This window comes from Pezoporus occidentalis, unplaced genomic scaffold (assembly GCF_034315485.1).
Source record: "Pezoporus occidentalis ecotype Australia unplaced genomic scaffold, CSIRO_AGI_Poc_V1 ctg30, whole genome shotgun sequence".
Classification (NCBI taxonomy): domain Eukaryota; kingdom Metazoa; phylum Chordata; class Aves; order Psittaciformes; family Psittacidae; genus Pezoporus; species Pezoporus occidentalis.
The window spans coordinates 2,487,976-2,508,546 of record NW_026914941.1 but is presented as its reverse complement, the minus strand read 5'-3'; the positions used below and the strand labels follow the sequence as shown (position 1 = coordinate 2,508,546).

At 36.6% G+C, this 20,571-nt stretch overlaps 1 long non-coding RNA gene across 4 annotated transcripts in view; it reads right to left on the bottom strand.

Moving 5' to 3' along the window:
* Positions 1-20,571, bottom strand: part of LOC134168122 (uncharacterized) — a 154,024-nt gene that overhangs the window by 98,557 nt on the left and 34,896 nt on the right. For 3 of the 4 annotated variants that reach the window (XR_009966436.1, XR_009966434.1, XR_009966433.1), the window contains exon 2: positions 8,726-8,853. This is a non-coding gene — a long non-coding RNA (uncharacterized LOC134168122). Of the gene's footprint in view, positions 1-8,725; positions 8,854-9,588; positions 9,770-20,571 lie in introns of those variants that run through there. The other variant, XR_009966435.1, reaches the window with a different exon arrangement.

Sequence of the window (20,571 nt, the reverse complement as noted above, 5' to 3'; positions counted from 1 at the left end):
GGTATATGAAGCCCTTTGTGGCTTGTATCATCTGTCTTGTTTCAGGTAACAGGTTATAACAGATCCTTTGGCCAAGGTTTTGACACCTCTGCATGAGATAATGTTTAACACCTCATCAGTTGGTATACATATGCTAATCGTTGCTGTTTAGCACCTGTTTTCTCCTTTCCTGCTGTTCAGGCACAACACACAACTACCACAACTCTGCCTCTACAGTATTTGCAAGAGCATTCACAGACCAAATCAGATAGCTCTATAGCTCTTGATAACACAGCAAACAAAATCCAGTCCCCACCTCAGTAAGTAGTAAAATGGCTGAAGTAATCACTTCTCCCCTTTTCCCCCAATTCACTTCCAATTTGTTATTTTAAAACATCAAGTCAGGTATGGAGAATGGGAAGGGAAAATGGGAAGGGGTTTACTTCGTGCAGGAGGCTCTCTTCACCAGCTTCAAAACTTGTTTTGTCCCTCAAGTTCCATACCATACATACACTGGTGGTGCGGTGTGCCAACCCATCACACTTGTTAACTGAGCATACTTCATTACAAAATAGTTTCCAGATTAAATGTAATCCACTGATGGCCATTAAGTTTGCAATCAAGGAATTCAGCCACTAGTACTTTGTAAAATTAAAGTAGGTGATGAAGCTGACAGTGATGGTTCCAATGCTAGTTTCCATGGCTCTGTCTAGATTTCACTAGGTCCTAGCAGAACCTAAAACTCACTCTCATCATTTCATTGATGTTATGAATTTTCTTACAGGGAGGTAAATGAAGAATGTAAATAAATGGAGAGAACACATTAGAAGTTCTGACAAGAATTTATGCAGAGATTTTGATAAATAATTTAAGAATAAATAAGAAGATATTATAGAAATTAGAGTAAAGACATTTTATTTGTTCTCGAATTTACCCCTTCCTTCAAAACATTAGGGGAAGGCCTGCCTACTGCAAGTGAAACGAAAATGAGGGACAGAATCAATACAATGAATAATTGTAGCCTTCGTCCAAGAATACACTAAATGACTTTAATATGAGTAATCCTCATTAATATTGCCATGATATATACTTGAAAATTGGGGCTGTTCAGCTTGGAGAAGAGAAGCTGCGTGGACACCTCTCATCAGCCTTCCAGTATCTGAAAGGGGCCTACAAGGATGCCAGAGAGGGACTCTTCATCAAGGACTGTAGTGATAGAGCAAGGGGTGATGGGTTCAAACCTTAAACAGGGGAAGTTCAAGTTAGACATAAAGAAGAAGTTCTTTACTGTGAGGGTGGTGAGGAACAGGCACAGGTTGCCCAAAGAAGTGGTAAATGCTCCATCTCTGGCAGTGTTTTAGGCCAGGCTGTACAGAGCCTTGGGCAATACGGTCTAGTGTGAGGGCTGGAACTAGATGATCTTAAGGTCCTTTCCAGCCCAAGCCATTCAATGATTCTATGAATACTAGTACTGAAGTATTTTTCTATACTAATGGAATATTGGTGGCATCTCTTCTATCTCTGCAGTCCAACACAGCAGACTCTTTGAAATGAATTTTTAAGTAAGTGGCCATACATATTCCACCTTAAAAGAAAAGAAAAAAACAAATAAACAAACAAAAAAAACCCAAAACAAACAAACAAAAAGCCCCTAACAAAACACAGCCCCAAACCAAAACAAACCCCTGCATTTTCATAAAGCTTGATTGACATTGATGGATGAAACTATAGTATCACAGGGAACAGAATATATGGACACGGCACTGGGGATGTGGCCTCTCCTGTGCTCTCTCTTCTTTATTACCAACCAATTAAAACTCACTGTAATGCATCAGATTCAGGGATCTCATCTGATGTTTTTATTCCAAGCAAAATCCTGATGAGCGAGCCTGCAAAGTTTCAAGCAACATAAGGAAACCTTTTCCCATTCACTTGAAGTCAAGTAAAGTAGATCATACCCTTAAGCAAGGCAGCTTAGAATTTACCTGCTATAAAACTAGTACAGTAAAGCTCTGATATATATGCATAATTCACATTTTCCTGCCTCATACCTGAAAGCAGCAAGACTCTAACAATTCTTGGTTTTATCTCAATTATAAAAAAGTTATATATGAAAGATTCCTTTTACAATATGAAGGTAAAGATATGTTTCTCCTGCTTAAGGTTATACACTGCAGAAAAGAAAGCAACATGTTTTGATGGTATACACTATTGTCACTTAAAGGCACTAGCCCATCCAGTCTTTCTGGGGGTCAGCTGTCAGGTATCTGGGAACCTACATACTTTATTCAAATAAGAAAAGAACAATGCACAAGCCTTTTGTCATAGCAAGTTCAACAGAGACATACATAACTGTCCTGGTGTACAGCACTGCACCAGTTACTAAGAAGGAGAAAAATGACTGCTACTGCTGAACCCAGGACAATAATGATCTTCCCTAATTTAAAATACTAATATGTCCTGAAATTATTTAACAGGTAAACATAAAATTCAGAAGTAGAATTCAGCATATTGCAAATTCTTGCCTTCATAGAATAACGCACTGTGCTCTTGAGAGATTCTTACATTGTTATATTTATAAATTAGGACAACAGAATGTCTGCTTCAGACATTAGTATATTTTAAAACTTGGAGCAAAAGAAGAACAACGACATTGCTTCAGGCACTGCTGCTGGAGCTTTCAAGATAACCTGAAGCATAATTTGGCTTCATGTCGTAAGGAGGTCTAGAGCCAAATTCAGCATTCCCTGCTGAGCTAGTCTAGATATCACATGTAGCCATGACACAGAAATGTACAAAAAAACAAAAATTTGACCATTTTAATTTGAAGAACAGAATATATTGCATAAAGGTTTCCAGGTCCTTGACATTGAAAATAATGGTGTCTGACAGTTCTAGGGTTAAGTAGCCACTTGTTCAGCACTGCATCGTTTATCTGCCAACAGTATGTGTCTCTTGTTGTTACTTCAAAGAAAAAATTCAATGAAAATTTAAATAAAAACAGATCTGTCAGTATAAAGCTTTAATATTTTACACCATATTCAATCTCTTTTATTTGTAAAGTGCTTTTATACTTCCTGAACTTGTCCTGCAGTACACAATTCTCATTATTTAAAAGAAAGAAACCATGAATCACCTTTAAAAATCTACACTTTCCTGAAACATTAACATTTATTTTTAATAGACATCACTCTGAAACTGGCTTCACAAAGTGCTGTAGAATGCTACAGAACTCTATGTAGATTGAGAGCTGTAAGAATATATATGTTAAGTACTTCAGCATTGTTACATATAACAGGTTATTTGGTTTAGCATTGAGGATTTAGAATACAACATTGATGGTTTTGTTTCTAATCACAAGTCTTTTCCTTCATGTATATGAAATACACAATAGTCCTTAATTCCATATGCTCTCTCATACAGTACACTTGTTGTTACAGGCTGCAAACTGTACCATAAATATACTTTGAACTAAGTGAAACAAAGGATTCAGTTATTTAAGAAAAAGGTCTCTCCATATATTTTTGCCCAGTTTTTCCTTTACCCACCCACATATTTTGTGAATCTAAAAATTAATGACTGCAGTATTTACTGACATCAGACTTTTGTTTTAAAGCTGCTAGATCCAAGAAATCAAAGACAGTTTATGAGAGATAATTAATGTCTCTCTTCCATAAGTGCATATGGCAAAGAACAGTCTCTCAATTTTAAGCTTTCTCCCACACGTATCTTCATAACAAAATTATTCATCTATTTAGAAATCTCTTGTACTATTTAACAATTCAGCTCTGGAGTGTAACTACTTTGAGAAGAAGTGAGACACTGGCCCCCAAGTAACAGATTCAGATTATAACAGCCTCAATAAAAAACATTTTCTTTAAATTTGATTGCATACCCTAAAATCAGAATTAACAATCTGCCAAAGTGAATATGTTCTTATAAAGAAAAGATTGTAAAAAATGATCATAATTATATGCATATAAACAGGCTCACTTCTATTTGATTTTAAAAATTTCTTCCAGGCAAAAAATACTGTAATCTATTTTCTATCCTAGTCACAAGTTTATAACTGTGCTACAAATTACAGCACTAAAATTTTGTCAGGAAGATTATAATAAAATTGTCATTTTGTATCAACTATACTAAGCAAAATACAGGCACTAAAATGATAACAGGAATAATCTATTACCTTATTTAAGTATCTTCATTATTTGAAATGATAGTTGCTCCACACTATTTGCCAAAATATGTTAAGTGTTTTTAAAAGTCATAAACCTCTGCCAATCTCTTCTTTATATGTGTTAGCTATTAAGTTCTATCACAAATTATGAAATAAAAGGGTTTAAGTCAACCCAATAATATTAAATCTGCTCTTTCAATAATAAAATCCATGCAGCTGAGAGCTGCTCATTATTTATTTAGCTTCCATAAACCAACACCTGAATTTCTTGCCTTCTAACTTCACTGTTTTTCTTTCTTTTCCTAGACGAAAAACTGTAAACCATGTTTTCTCACTCCTGTATGTTGCACTATTGTATAGTATAAATCCACCTGCACCATCTCATTTTGTTACTAGTTATGAATCCAGGTTATCATCACATAGCAGTCTACCTGAATGCATGCCCCTATCCATATCACCCCTGAAAACAGTCTGAAAAACCCAAATAACCTCAATGTGATCTCAGGCATCCATACCACAATACTGTTAATGACACGCATTTTTGATTTGTTAAATAGGACTACTGTTTTTCTGACAACTAGTTGTATGTCCCTGCCTGATCAGAAAAACAAAAAAACATACTCCAAAGCAAGCCATAGTGGAATATAACCCCCACAAATAGCAGAAACATGATCAAATACTGGTCAAAGCTACTCTTTCTGAAATTACTTCAGAAATACATCCAAACTGCATCCCACACATCCAGATTGCCAAACTATCCTTTCTATGACATTCAGGAACAAGTATGGGCTCAGCTGAGGGCTCTATGTCAATGCACTCTGAGAACAGGTGTCCTGGGTTCAGCCAGGACAAAAAACACAGTCAAAACCACAGCACTGCACCAGCTACTAAGCAGAAAAATGACTGCTACTGCTGAACCCAGGACAACAGGCCACCTTCTGAAAAGGAAAAGCAGGAGGCAACGCAGATGCCAATAAAAAATAAAATATTATAAAAGTTACTGCAGTATTTGTAGCTAGTGGTACATACAACTTCAATGGTGGAACTTCAAGGAGGGCAAGCCATTAACAGAACAAGAATAAGATGACAAAAAAAGGAAAAAACATGGATTTGGAGAAGGGGGAAATAGCACCCCGTATTTTTCAAGGAGGCTGCTATCACACCACTTAGAGCCTGGCTCAGCTGCAATTCTCTGGGCAGTTTGTAGTTCAGTTTACATCATAAAAGTCTGACACAACTAATACTGAAGAAGATGGCATTGAATCCTGCAGAAGTGAAGGGCTAGAATTCAAGCAGTCAGCACAGTTATGCTCGCTTTAAGGCTCACTTGTCGAAGCAGAACAGGATCAGAACAGAACAGTGTTTAAAACAGAACAGAGCTTAAAATATTTGAGTCCCCTTAGGAAAGTGCACTAATGAGGTAGTCTATCTATAACATCTGATTCAAAGCAACAGACATACTGGAGAGCTCTGCTTACTCCCACAAGACAAAGGATAGGAATAATCTCCTTCCCCAAAAGCCAGTAGAATTTTTTTAAATGAAAGTGAAGAAGAAAATGAAATGAAATGGCATGAAGTAAGTTCAGTTTTGCTAATCCAAGATGGGATTGTAACCTTATTCCTTATGGGCATATGTTAGCAGTTAGTATGCATCCTGAATGTATTAGTGACACAACGTTTTTTGCTCCCCTAGAAAGAAAAATCTTGGCCTTCAGTTGGAACATGAGTTCATGAAGAGTCAAGGATATAGCTGGGAGCCTGCAGAATAATTAACTGGATCAAATAGCCAAGAAAAATAATGTCCAGCACTCAAAAGTGCAGATAAAGCCAGCTGTACCCTAGATATGGGAGGCATGAACAGTAGGGGAATCTCCTTAGCTTAACCTTGACTAGATTAATTGCAAAAATAGTGGTATGAAAGGTCACCTCTTGCTCTTCCCAACACAGCAGTACTGCAGTTCTGCAACACTAAGGTGTTCAAAAAGGTAAGCTGGCACACATGAAATAAATCATTACAGATAGGAAGAGATTCAGAAAGACTGCTTTTCATAGGAGGGACTATAGAGGAGAGAGCTTCACCTAAATAGGACACATCTTCTCATACTCTTCTGCACATATTTGCATCTCCTGCTTGCCTTCCAGGTGGCACCCAACTGGGAGCTGTACTATATGCATTGGGGCAGCTTACAGCACGTGCAGGAAGTGGGCTGCTCTTCCATTTCCACAGCAAAACATCTCCTCCTGTGGCCAAACCTCACTGTGGGTCATTCTATTCTTCAGAAGTTTTAAGTGTTTGATGACCTGTTTTGAGAATCTCAGATGGAAAATGCTATTAATTCACTGTTATTTACAGTGGAATTTACAGTTATTTGTAGAATAGAATAATAGCAGGAACAACCACTTCCCATTATAATGTTGGAAAATCTAAACCTACATATTTTTTTATTTAAGAGAATAGCTTAAGAAACCCTTATGTTAGCAAACCAAGAACAATGTATATAAATGTTCTTGGCACTTTAAGGGAAAAAAATTCTTCTCTCTTTCTGATTTACATTTGACATTCACACCATAATGCATACAACACACAAAATGCTCTTTTATGATTTAGGAATACTACACAAATAAAGTCTGAAATCTTTCTGTGTAACTGTAACCATGCAATCAATGAAAGCCTAACAGTTAATCAATGGTAGCTTCATCAGTGTTTAGTTTATGTAAGGGTAGCCTTCCTCAGGTCTTTGATTTAAAGTTAATTCAAAGCAACATGGGGCAGCCAGAAAAGCATTGTCTGCTACCTAAAAAGTCACACATTTGAAAGTTATTAATCTGACATACAAAAGAAAGCCTACTGCTAATAATCACCATGAAAGTAGCAAAGGATTTGATAACATACCAAAAAGCTAGTGTAATCAAAAAAATGTGTTTTTCAGAAAAAAAAAAAACCAAAACAAACAACTTTTAGTATCTGTAGAAGTCTGGTAAAATAGAAACTGGTAAAGTAAAGCTTTTAACTAGTAAGAAAGCAATGAATGTCTTGCTGACTTTTCCTATTAATTATCTATTCTAACATCCACAAAGTTTCAGTATTTCAGACAAGCTTAGATGAAGATATAATTCCCTTTGAAATTCAAAGGCATTTATCAGATAAACAGAATTCACCTAAAAAATTCTCAACACTCAAAAGCATTGACTACTGCAAATCTTAATTCTAAAAGTAGCTTTTATACCTGCCCCATAACAATGTAACATTAATAGTTCTTGAAATTCATTGAAAGTGTAGGTCAATTTGTAATTCACTCACTGTTAAACTTTGAAAAACCCACATCAGAGGAGAAAAGCTAGAAGTAACAGCAGTATGATCCTGCTTGGTTTAAAGAACATCTGCCAAAATTAAGATGAGAACATAATCCTAAAATGATGGACACAGTAAGCATTAGTTCAGCTTTGTCTGAAGAAGCAGGCCTCTGTTCTAAATGCTCCCTCTAAGTCTTCAGTGACTGAGGCCAGGATATTACAAACAGCTTATATAAAATGCACAGGAATAGATCACCTCCAGAGCTAAAAAGCAAATTAAATACATGCAGGACTTTTTCTGTTTTTCAGTCTTGCTCAGTTCCCAAATTTTCCCTTTTTGTCGCCTTTTCTACTTTACATCACACTTCTGCTGTGGTATAGATGGCAAACTTTGGCTAAAATTAAAAAGATTAAATTTGCTTTAACAGAGATGAAAGGTACAAAACATGTACCTTGAAGCTTAGCCACTCCAAGGCTACACCTTCTCAACCCATTAGATGCATGTTCAAAAGAAGTTCATGTCCTTATAGTCAATCATTAAATGTAAAGAAGTCTGTTAAAAAATGAAACTATAATCTAAATACTCTATTTTGTCTTAATTCATGACTTTTCATATAATTTTATGTCAAGGCAAGAGAAAAGAAATTTCCAAACACCTATTATTTTCCATAGGTGGGTACCACATCACCATGAAAGCAAAATTGTGTAAGTGCTTGGTCTTGTTCAGAGAAACAGATTCTACTGTTTAGAAAATACTTCACTGTGGCAAGCTAAAATGTAGCATTAAGAAAGCTTTAATTCCTGATATTACTATGAACATAGTACTGCCTTTACAGGCATAAGAATAGAAGCTTTAATAAACAGGATTACTCTTACCAGTGATGAAAAGAGTGTGTCTAAAAATCTGTAAGATTAAGATTTAAGACCTATAGATGCTCTTTAAATGAAACAGATGACAAGAATCTAATATTAGTATTTTTCATTTTTGGCATTCTGTAATATGATTTACACTTTTAAAAAGAAATATTGGTGCATACTCTTGGTATGTCACTTAAAAACAAAACTGTACCTGTCCTTGTACTTGCTAGAAGGAAGACAACAGAGAAGTCATGGGTCAGGGGAACACACATTGCTATGTACCTTTCTTACCTTAGGTTGAAATAAAGATAACATTTTGTCACAGTTGAAGATAAAGAATAAAATTGTATTTATAGAAATCGAAAAAAATAATATTAATTAAAGCTATTATCTTTCATCAACAAGACAATTTACCTGCCAGTGAACTAGAGATGGTACTTCAGAGTCATATTAATCTCTTCAGTATACTTGCTCTTCCAACTGTCTTAGCCTGTAGGGTCATCTGGCAACCACTAGCCTTCATTTGTAACTCCTTTCTTCACCTGGAATATTTGAAAACAAGAAAACCTTTCCAGAAGTCATCTGCAATCAGTAGTTTTCCAATAACAAGCAGTAACTCCTCCCACTTGCCACTGGATATAGCTATTCCACATTATTAAGTACTTCTAGTTCCCCACAGCTAGACAAATCCCCAAGTACTTTCTTTATTACATTTTTTTATTGATGAGGTTTGTCATTTTATGGGATGTGGTATAATAGAGGGCAATTTAGTCACTGATGCACACAAATGTTACCTTTTTGCAACGCATCAGCAGCAATAATCTTCTTTCAAATATGCTGAGAAGCAGCTATAAACCTCGTCCTGCCAGAGGCAAGCTCTAGTGAGCTCAGCTCAGCTGTGCTAAGAGATCTTCAGACTCTTTTTTAAGTTCTACATTCTCAAATATAGCAACAATTAAGGCACCAAAGCAGTTCCATTCTTGCATGGCCCAAAGAAAAGAGACACTGAATTAGGTCTTAAGTTTCCAAAGCGCTTTATCTGACCTCTTTTTAGTGGTACCCCATCTAGCACAGTGGGTGCAGGGAGAGGTGATCTTTTATAAGGCTGGGCAGAGAAACCATAGGCCCTTGGGAGGTTAAAAACCAGTTCATTTTATTGTAAACATCCTTAAAACTGTGTCAGGAGGAACTAAATTCTGGGCAAGTTCTTCTTCAATTCCCAAAGTAGTGTGAGGAAAAGACAGGAAAGAAAGGATTAAACAGAGAAACAGGATCACCATTCTGCGGGTCCAGCAACGGCGTCCCGCTCATGGAGCTGCAGTCCTTGCAGTCGCAGCCCTTTTATTGCTGTCAGTCACTGACCCCGCCGAGGCCCAGGGCACGGCTGCCTCACACGGGTGCAGCCGGTCGCCATTCTGTTGGGTCGGGCCCTCCTGGAGCCCTCTTGCAGGCGCAGACTCGCTCGCTCGGTGCACGTGCGCTGAGCGCTGTTCTGGAAGGTTCCAGGCGGCAGCAAGTCTCTGGTGACCCCCAGCCCCAGGGACCGCATTGACCTGAGGGGCGGGCGCGGGCGCAGGCTGGTACCGGGGCAGCGGATCTCCGGCCTCAGGGCAGACAGCGCAGGAAACATCCCTGTGGTCGTGCAGCAGGAGCCCTGCGCTGCCCCACGGCCTGCACCCGAGTGACAGCGCCCTGAGCACCAGAACAGGTGCCCCGCTGCCAACAGGTCCTTCTGTCTGCCACACAGAAAGGGTCTCTTGACCATCGCAAGTGGCTCTGAGTGAAAGCCTTGAAGAAGACATGAGGGCCAGATATTATTTGCATGTCTTAACCATCTCTGTGAAGGGTTGATTAGACAGGTCACAGGAACCAATGAAGCCCAGGAAAACCTATTACATCCCAGCTGATAGCAGAACACACACAGATTGAACGGTGTCTGGTGTAGAACCCTGATTTCTGTGAATCAAAACTTTTTCCCTTAGCCTTGGTAAAAGCATCACTTTTAACCTCACCAGAAGCAGAAAGTAATGAAAGTCTGATCCTCCCTTCAACCTTTGCAGGTCATCTAAATAAAAGGTATTACAGCATGCAATTGCATGAAGCAGTAATTCAATGAAGAACTTTTTCTCCCAAGTACAAAACACCTGATACTTCCTAACAGAAATGGAAATATTTCATGGAATGAGTTACGGAAGCGGCATTTTCACTAGGAACAATCTGAACTAAATCATTCAATCACAAATTATATTTAGAAGTGAAACTTCGGACAGATTAAAGAAAGAGAACTCATCCACCAAACTTGTTTCTGAATAAGTTGAAGCTGTAAACTACGATCGTCATTCACAGAGAAATAGCTCCCAGAGCTAGTAATTCTAGGAGTGACAGACAGGCATGGGAGACCCTGTAAGTATTGTTACAGCCAGGTATTGAGCTGGATCACAAACTACTCAGTAATAATTTTGATTCCAATTGCAGCTTATGGCCCTGAGGAAATCACTCCATTTCTATCTCAGTTTTTTCATTTATATAAGGAGAAGGATGTATATTTTCCCATAAGCCTATTTCAGAGGAATAGTGGTCAATTACTTACAACTTGAAAAGCTTTCTGAGGTAACAAATCTCCCTTTCGCTCAAGTCTTGTATTTTAAAAAGCTTGCAATTTTCATAAATCTATCTCTAAACAGTTCATGGCATTAGAAAAACTAACTTAAATTCTGATTATACTTCCAGACAAAAATAAAAGTAACCTACGAAAGTATAAATTAAATGTCTCAATATCTTACATTGACCCTCACTGTGCCTGGGGAGAAATTTCTCAGCAAGAACGATAGTGATGTACTGCAGGACCAGTGCAATTAGCACCACTGAAATCTGCTAACTGAGCAAGTAATTCCGCACTGGGTAGTCTGGTGCGTGTATATCCATCTCTCACTCTCTCTCTGTGTCTCCCAGATGAGTTTGTCAATGATATTCCTTTTTGCTTATTTCTGGTACACATAAATTTCTATTTCATGTTTTACATTATATAAACACACAGATGGAAACTTACATGTCGAGCAACTCTGAGATACTGTTTTACATCTTCTATTACCCTTCATTTTTATATTTTCTCCTAATACAATTAATGCAACAATTGTTCCATATGCTGACAGTAAGTAGGAACAGTATTGGAAATAATATTAAACCTAAAGTTAAGCATCAAACTTCAAGCATATAACTGTGGATTTAAAAGAAACCGTGGATTTTGTGCACTGCCAACAAAAACATGCACAACTTACAGAATATGATTCCTCTAAAATCACTACCATTCTCCAGATGTGTGCATCAATCCTTAATGACTATAGAGGGACTCCATGGTAATATATATCTTCATCTGGGCAGCTTGGATAGCTGGGAGAACATTCTCTCACTCTAGTGCATATTTCAGTCTGTTTACACATATGACCACAGAGATGGCAGGTTAAACACGACTAACATCAGGGACAGGAAGTTCTCAGGAGGTGAGTGCTAACAGGCCTACCTAGTACTTGAGTTAGCCATGACCTAGGAACCCTGAATGTTTCAGGTGTAAGATGTTGCTTTTCACATTCTGTTTTATATGTATAATTGTCCTGTAAAAATGCACCTTATGATTATTTCTTCACTGAAGGAAAAGCACAGTGAAAATAAAACACATTATATTGTTTCAGACTATTAGGCATATTTGAATAATTTTAGTCTTTCTATTAGCAGCTATCTATAGAAGGCTACTTCAGTCAACAGTGAATGGCTTGAGAAACTGAAAAGCACTTACTTTGCCCCCTGAGACCAAAAGCTTCAAATCCTCACTTTTAAGTTGCTCTAGGCTTGAGACATGATTCCTTTCTCCTAAATAGCAGCACTATACAGTGCTGCAATTCCACTGGGTCATTCTTTATGTAAATTCTCATTAAGAGAGGCTTGGGTAACATTACATCTGCAATACACTTTTCCAGAATCTGTATTTTGAAATCCAGCTACAAAGCTACAGCAGTTCTTTCATTAACTCACAAATGCCAGACAGAATACTTGGCTTGGCAGCCACATATAAGTTTTTTGGAATGTTTACAGACAAAAATCCTTTTCCTTGACCATAACAATAAGACTTATACTCGAAGCTTGGGTCCAAAGATTTCAATACAATACAGCTGGAACAGAAAGTTAATGGTAAGTCAGTGTTTTCTGATACAGTTTCATGCAGTATTCTGATCCTATTGATCTTCTGAGGACAATGTGTCACCATTATTCATTCCTATTGTGGACATATCAAGAGAGAAAATCAAAATGTTGATTTTTCTTAAATGTTATTTTTTTGTGCACTGCAACACAAAAGAAGGGACAAGAACTGAATGCTTGTAGAAATGAAGATAGTAAACAGATTAACACCCCCAAACACAATAAAACCCACACACAGCTAGAAAAACATTAATGGACGAACTTCCCCCAGACTTTGAGCAAAGTATGGCTCTCTGCATACTAGCTCCCAATGTTCCGAAACCTGCAAACTAGTTTCCACCAAACGAGCTACTACTAGATTGCATAGGTCAGTTGTTTGTAAAACTGTAGATGGAAGACATCAGAAAGAACAAGATTTAAATCTTCCTTTCTGCTTGTAATACATAGGTTTTAATTGTGTGAAACCAAGGCAATTATATAAGAGATCTCATCGTGTCCCTATGTTGCTATTTTCCAAAATGAATAAGCATTAAAGAATGGATGGAAAGAAGCTTGGTTGATCTGACCAAGTCTGCTCCAAGTTTTCTTACATACGTGTTTTTGGAAACTTCATCACAGTGACTATGGGACCGTATAAAAAGTGATAAACCTCCTTGCAGTGCTGTTGAATAACTGATACCATGGTGGCTTTCAAGCACCACACCATATTGAATTTCACAGAGCAAACTGAGAATTCCTAAGAAAAATGCTTATCCAAGTTCCCATCACTCACCCTGCCATGTTTCAGGTGACTGTGCCAAGTCCTGGATGCTCTCTATTGCAAGGGGAGCTTTCAGTTTCTTCTTTTAGATTTGGTCTGTTTTCCAAGAGATTGGAGCCAGGCCTCACATTCTAGATAACTTCACTAATTAAGATAATTTCATACATATCAGACTTCTTCTCACAAACTGATGAATAGTCAATTATTTAGAATATGGTCAACTGCCAGGAAGCAATAAGATGATCTGTCCCCTGAACAGCCAGTATAGCTGAGGTGAACAGCAGTTTCACGTCACATGCTGTTATAAACACATAACTACATTATACTTCAACATTATGTTCAAACTTTAAAATACAGATTTGTGTAGTTAACTCACAAATATATGTCTTACAAATTACACAGTGTATTTTCACTTACAAGAGAAAGCTAAACAGAAAAATAAAAAAGTATGTAACATCCTAAATCACTCTGACATATATGGCGGTCTGTTAAACCAAGTCAATATAAAAGCAGTAAAGCCAACTATCACAAAAAGACACAAAACTTGGTGCAGAATTAAAATGTGCAAAACCAACTGAAGTTATCTACAATATAGTATATATAACTGAAGTTATACTTGAATTTTACTTTTTACTTTTGTATTTATCCATGTAATGCATGTAATCTTAGAAATTTTTTATTTGGTCTAACTAATATTAACCAAAGTAATTTGAATTCCAAATAGAAATCATAATAAAGTGCTATATTATGGTTTGTAACTTTACTTACAAATAGGACTGTTCAGGACAGGCTAAGAGTGCTCTAGTGTATGCTAAATTATAATTTCAACCTCTCTTGGAAGGAAAAGGAAAATTCCTGCTCATTTACACATGTATTTCATAACTGATATAGTGTAGCTAGTGATTTCCCCAAGCACAGAAAACAATCAGACCTTCAGTGGCAAAACACTGTTTCACATCATGCTCACATACAACAAAACTGACTGACCTGAAGTGGTTCAAGGACCTATCTATGCCAACAAACCCCACATGATATTAAAGACTGTTTTTCCTAAAAACGATATGCAATAATGCAAATATTAATTATTTTAATACAAATACAAAATTTCTTTTCATGAAGAAATCAGTGTTTATGTTTTTAATACGGTGAAGATGCACTTTCTTAGTAAAGGAATGGTTATGGATCTGATCCGTTTTTCAGCTTCCTGTCTTTGATTAATGTGAACATTTTATAGTAAAGGGTGCTTTATTATTTGGAGTTTGCTACAAAAGGGTTTTCAGGTCAGGATGAAATTCTGGTTAAATTAAGAGTAAGAAAAGAAAATAACCATAGAATAAATGGATAATGGATATAAAACTGAAATGAGGAATTGAAGGTTCTACATCGTTCATAATTTTGGTAACTCCTCTGAGTATCTAACTGTCACTCAACTAGCATACTAAGTAGTAGTTACAAAAAATGACAGAGAGATACAATATACAAGTAGGCAAAATATTCACATGAGCTGCAAGAGAACTATTTTCAAGTCATTGTGCTAATCAGTGTTATAAAATACACTGGCTATTCTAAGCCTTCTTATGCCTGCTTTCCTGTTTGCTAGGGTAGGAGAAGAAGCGAGATGGATGTCAGTTTGAGGATATTTTTGAAATTTCAGCTAACTTCATAGGAAAGGAAAATGAAGTCCTGAAAATTTTTGTGGTTCATTGCAGGTACACTTACACATTCTACAACAGCATTTCTATGCCTTATTTTCAGAAATTCATTAAGGAGAAAAGTTAACCATATGGGTAAAATGCACATTAAAGTGCAAGTTACAAATCCTCGAGCTCATAAATGCCCATTGAACACAATTCCTTGGAAAAATGGCAGAAAGTAGTATCAGACTCATGGTACACTTCCTTCCACAGTCAGGCTCTACCTTTTGATAAGTCATTAGAAAAAATGACATGTATATCCTGGCACAACTAGGTCCTAGGGAAAAGTTGACAGATGTTACAGTATAAATCAGTTCTGATGCATGCTGTGTTGCCTCCAGAGGCATCTTCTGGTCTTCTTCAGAAGGTAACTGAACCATATATAATACAAAAATGCAGATACAATTGTAACGAATAAATGTAAGGTTCTGCTCTACCCCACTTAGAACGTCTAATGCATGAATAATGTTCCATCTGCACAGTGGTCAAATGTGACTGAAATTGATTTTAGATGTACCACATGGAGCAGCACAGACCTTAACAAGCTTAGTGACATAGGGGACCTTGTCAGGAATCTGTACAAAATTCATGATACAAGAAATTTGTATAAATGAGAATCTGGGACAATGAAGAATGGGGTTTTATATTAGGGAAAACTTTTGTACCAAGTAAATCAAAATGAATCACATATACTGAGGGCATTCTCAAGTAGACTATAACCAAGTTTAGTCACATTAAATTTATAATAAACATGTGAAACGTCAAATGTGCAGCTACATATCCTGACCATTAACTTTTTCTGGGTGCATGAATAAAATGTGAGCAATGGGAGCTAAACAGTCCTCTGCCAACATATTTAGCTGAATAGACTTTGTAATTTTTTTTGCTTGCAGCTTCAATCTTCCCACAGCCTACTGTCATCAGTAGCAGGGCGTTATATCCCACCTGCGTATGTGAGAGTCCGGAGTCGCTCTAGGCTTCCTCTTATCACTAAGTGCTAGACAATGATCCAATGACATCTGGCAATACTGCAGAGGAAATAAAGAAGAGTTAAGAGTAACAATATTCCACAGTTTCTTTCCATTTCTGATAGCAAATGCTCCATGACACTGCAATGCTGGAGGGAGCTCATGTACAGAGAATTGCTCTAGCCTTTTGATTCTCCAGCATGGTTTTCCTTTTGTAATTCTGTAATCATTGTGAGCAGCTGTATTAAACAAAGCAACAGCAAGAACTTGTGTTTGATTTGTATTTGACAGGAAACTATGTTACAGCAGAGCTTTACCTGAGTAATTTTTTGCACATTGAAAAATGCCCTTTTATTCTGCTTGTTTTGTTTGACTCACTCTTGTTCCATATCTTGAGGGCTAGTTTAATTCTCGTTATTGGGTTCATCCAGATTCAGCATAACATGAACAACCTGGTGAAAACTTTGTCCAAATGTATCTGGGGGAAAAAATCAGAACACATTTATAGTATGTTATTCCTCAAAACGCAGTTTCCTCCTAAAGACTATACCAAACTCAGTATGTTTTCTTGTCAAAAATCCAAAATAACAAATATATTTCTTAAAATTAATAGTTTAAAATAAGCCATATAGAAACATTTTCTGTGAGTTGATATCTAATTACTGAGTTTACACATTTAATAACAAACAAGTTCATTTTATCATACTGAAACTATTTCAAACACTTGAGGATTTTTTAATGATTACTCTCCTGTCCAGTCTTTCAGTAATCTTTGCAAAGATTATGGATTTCAAAAATTATTAAAAGAATAAAAAAGCCTGTAAAATAACTATTCTGGATTTTGGAACTATCCTGTGCTAGAACTTGTACATTTATTAATTAAAAGCTCAGGACCGACAACAATCTTTCAAGCTGACCTATCATTTTCATCAATATGTCAATCCCATTGATGATATTCACACTGTGTGCATTCATTGCACTCTGTGTAACTAACTTCTGGAATATGAAATAATTCATTTCTTGATCAGCACTTTAAATCCTCTGACTACAGCAGCCAAACAACAAACAGACACTGCCTCATGAGGCAATACTGTTATCTGCATTTTCTAGATGAAGAAAAGACAGAGAAAGAATTAAGTTTCCTTTAAATTAGGATACCCAACCTAAAAGAGGAACCGTTTTCCAAAGTACTTACATTTACAGCACAGGGAACATTAAAATCACTGATTTAATTTACTTCAAACTGGAAGTCAGTGTTAAATTCTTAAATTGTAAGCCAAAAAAATAGAGGAACCCAGCATTAATATTTGTTTCAGTGTTTTTAAACATTATTCCCAAACCTCTGAATTGGATAAAATTCAATCTGAGCAGCCTCGGTCAGGACACTGTGTTCTGAAATCTAACCTCTCCTACTCGGTATTTCCCACTACATCATGCATTGACAATTCTGCAGCCTTTGTGACAATCAAAGCATTTTTTTTAATGTGTATAAACACTTGCACATTCATTGGGTTGTTTGACTCTCAGATACTCTTTCCCAACAACAGTTGAAGATGGTAAGTCTCTTGTTGAAGACTATATCACAATTCCTTTAAAAGGGAAAAAAAAGACTTCCTCAGTTTTAACAGTTCTAGACTTGGGGTTTGATTTTGCAGTCTTGGTCTCCTTTGGCTGTGTTTTATGTGAATAGCTTCCCCTATGCTTAAACAAAAGGCAAACCTAAAAATTCCCAGTAACTTAATCTTGCCATCCTGTCCCTTGACCCTCAGCATCTCCTCCAATTATGGGTTTCCCGACTTAGGAAAGTGAAACAGAAGGAGGATGAAGTAAAGTGATGCAGTTTGAAATACCACAGTGCAGTAAAACTCTGGCTCAGCTGGCTGAGAACTGAGCAAGGACTCTGAGAAGAGACTTAGCACATGCCAGAAAGTAACTGTATTCAGAAAATCAACTCTCAAAACCAACAGTTTGGGTTCCAGTAAGTAGCTGTTTATCCCTATGTAGTTCCCTCTTTTACATTTAAAAAAATCCAAGATTTGATCTTTTAACATGCGAATGGACAGAGGATTGTAAGGATTGGGGTAGAGTTTAGCTGCACAGGAATATTAAATGGAGAAGCCTTAAGCTTCTTCCCTACTTCCTTATGAGAGGATTGATTCAGAGAGCAGGCTTTTAAGTAGAGTCGCAAAATATGTCTGAACCAGTATGTTCTTTTCAGGAAAGCATTCAGGCACCACAAATTCATGAACTAAAAGGTCTGTCAGTCACCAATTTAGTACAGTAATTCATTCTTACATGTTGCAATGGCATTATGAGCCACATACAACTTTGTCTTGAAAGAAAACAAGCAATATTTTTCAAATAGGGCTTACATTTATACACTGATTCTGTAATGTCTCAAGCTGCTTAAACTTCAAGATTTTGATTACGGAACCACAGAATTTAAGGACAAGCAACTGAAATAAAAGTTAATATAATAAAACCAGTTAAGTATTTCTTTCTACCATCAGTCAATTTAATTTTCACAGTTAGGAAACAGAAATAATTCAAAGAGTCATTCACCCAGTCATCTTTTTTGGATTTTGACATACTTTGTTTTGTAGTCTTTCAAATGTATCACACTTTAAAGCATTTACGGATCATATTCCCTAGCATATAAAGATTCTTTAGTATACATTTTTACAGAGGGGACTGAAGCAGCTTGAACGATGGAAGCTAATAACATCAACACAGCATGCGTATGATTTTATGCACAGAAACTTGGCAAGAGTAAGAGTGTTTTTAGTGGAATGTGGCTATGCTAATACTCCCTCCTGTGAATAGCTCCTTTTCACTGTATAATCAAGATCTCCATGCAGTGATCTGAGATGACTTTTCACAGAGCTGCTTTCAAAAATGAAATTATCTTCATTATTATTAATTTTATGAAAATAAATTGCCTTGGTGTTTAGTGCTAATTACTGTCCCTGTCATATACTCCAATAAGAGGAGGTGTAGAATGCTATGCAACAGAATCTCAAAGACACAGGATACAACCTTGTAAAGTAATAAAATGACTTCTAATAAGCATAATGGAAACCTTGAGCTAAAATGTCTCTAGTTGCAATTACCTCACAACAGAACACAATACAGAGCTTATTTCCCCTTTTATTGTGAACTCATATAATACTACTTTTATGTTCAGAGAAAACTTCAGTATAAATAGTACCCTGTCTCTGCTGTATTTTACAAGTTGTCAACAAGCATACATGGCTAACAAGGAATCCATTTGTGAATTTTGGCATGTCTGGGGTCTTATTTCCTTGTTCTGCAAATGAGTTTTTATTGAAATACTACTGAAATAAGCATTAAAAAGCACATATGAAAATCTATTCAGTTTTGGAAGTTTCTGCCCTGATTTCACTTATGGATGAGCTATTCACCCTAACGTTTGGGAGCACAGAAAAACTCACTAACTTTGGATCCTGTTATCACTTAAGAGCAGGCCAGATAAGCTCTTGGATCAAGTTTAAGATACTCCAATATAAAATCACCTGCCAAGTACTCAACCACAGGCTTAGGCTGTCTAAGACAGTATTGTCTTACATGTCACAACATGATGGCAGCTATACATGAAATAGAAGCTCTGACACGGGCTCGTATACCTACTCCTCATAATGGCCTTTTTCAGGATTCACATATAAAATTGATTCCCAAGACATTGTGAGCAGTAACCTGAAGAGATCTGCTTGACAAGAGAGAAACTCATGCAATAGTTTGTGGAAAACTGCAATACCAATAACAGTTCATCTCAAAACCATGCAGTTCTGAAAATGACAATTTTTTTGTTCTCTGACCTAAAAATTCATTAGAGAAAGAAGCTAGAAACACCTGAAAAACATACCAAAAGCCAAAAAACCTTAATTCATGCTGTTTCATTCAAAGAGAAGAACCAAAAGACTGCACAAGGAGAGGTGAATGTGGAAACTCCTGCTGCTTTTAACTGCCTTTCTATAAACCAGAGTCAGCAGAACTAAACAATGTAATACAGCATTTTCTACATAAAAATAGTTTAATAACTGCTAGGTAAGAGAAATAAAAGTTAAAAGGAAGAAATAGCTCTCTCCATTCTCACTTGCTTTCCCCTGTTCAACCAGGGATGGATTAGACACAGCTGTTCAATAAATCTTAGGGCTTGCTTAGGTACAAAAAATTATGAAGACAAAAGTTAGTAAAAAATCATTGTTTGAGCACTGATGTAAATTTTTTTTATTTCAAAACCAAGCTAAATGCAGCAGAAACCACCAACTATGAAAATAATTAGCACTTAGAGTAAATGTAGTGCAAGCAGCTATTAGATTGAAGCAAAAATGAATGGATCTGCAGAAGCACCTCCTTCTTAAATCTTTGGCTTTTTACACCAAATTTATTTAAGGCACTGTATGCAGTGAACAATTCAGTTTTAGGAAAAACCCACCCTGTTTATTTGAAGTGTTTTTCAAGGTATCTAATTAAATACATATATCAAACACTTATTTTTCTCAGCAGTCGAGAAAACAAATGTGAAGTTTCATTTGATATGAAATATAAAACAAAACATGAACATCACATCCATCACAACCTCATTTGATTAATTAAATTCAGATGCTCAGTTGGGTAATTTTA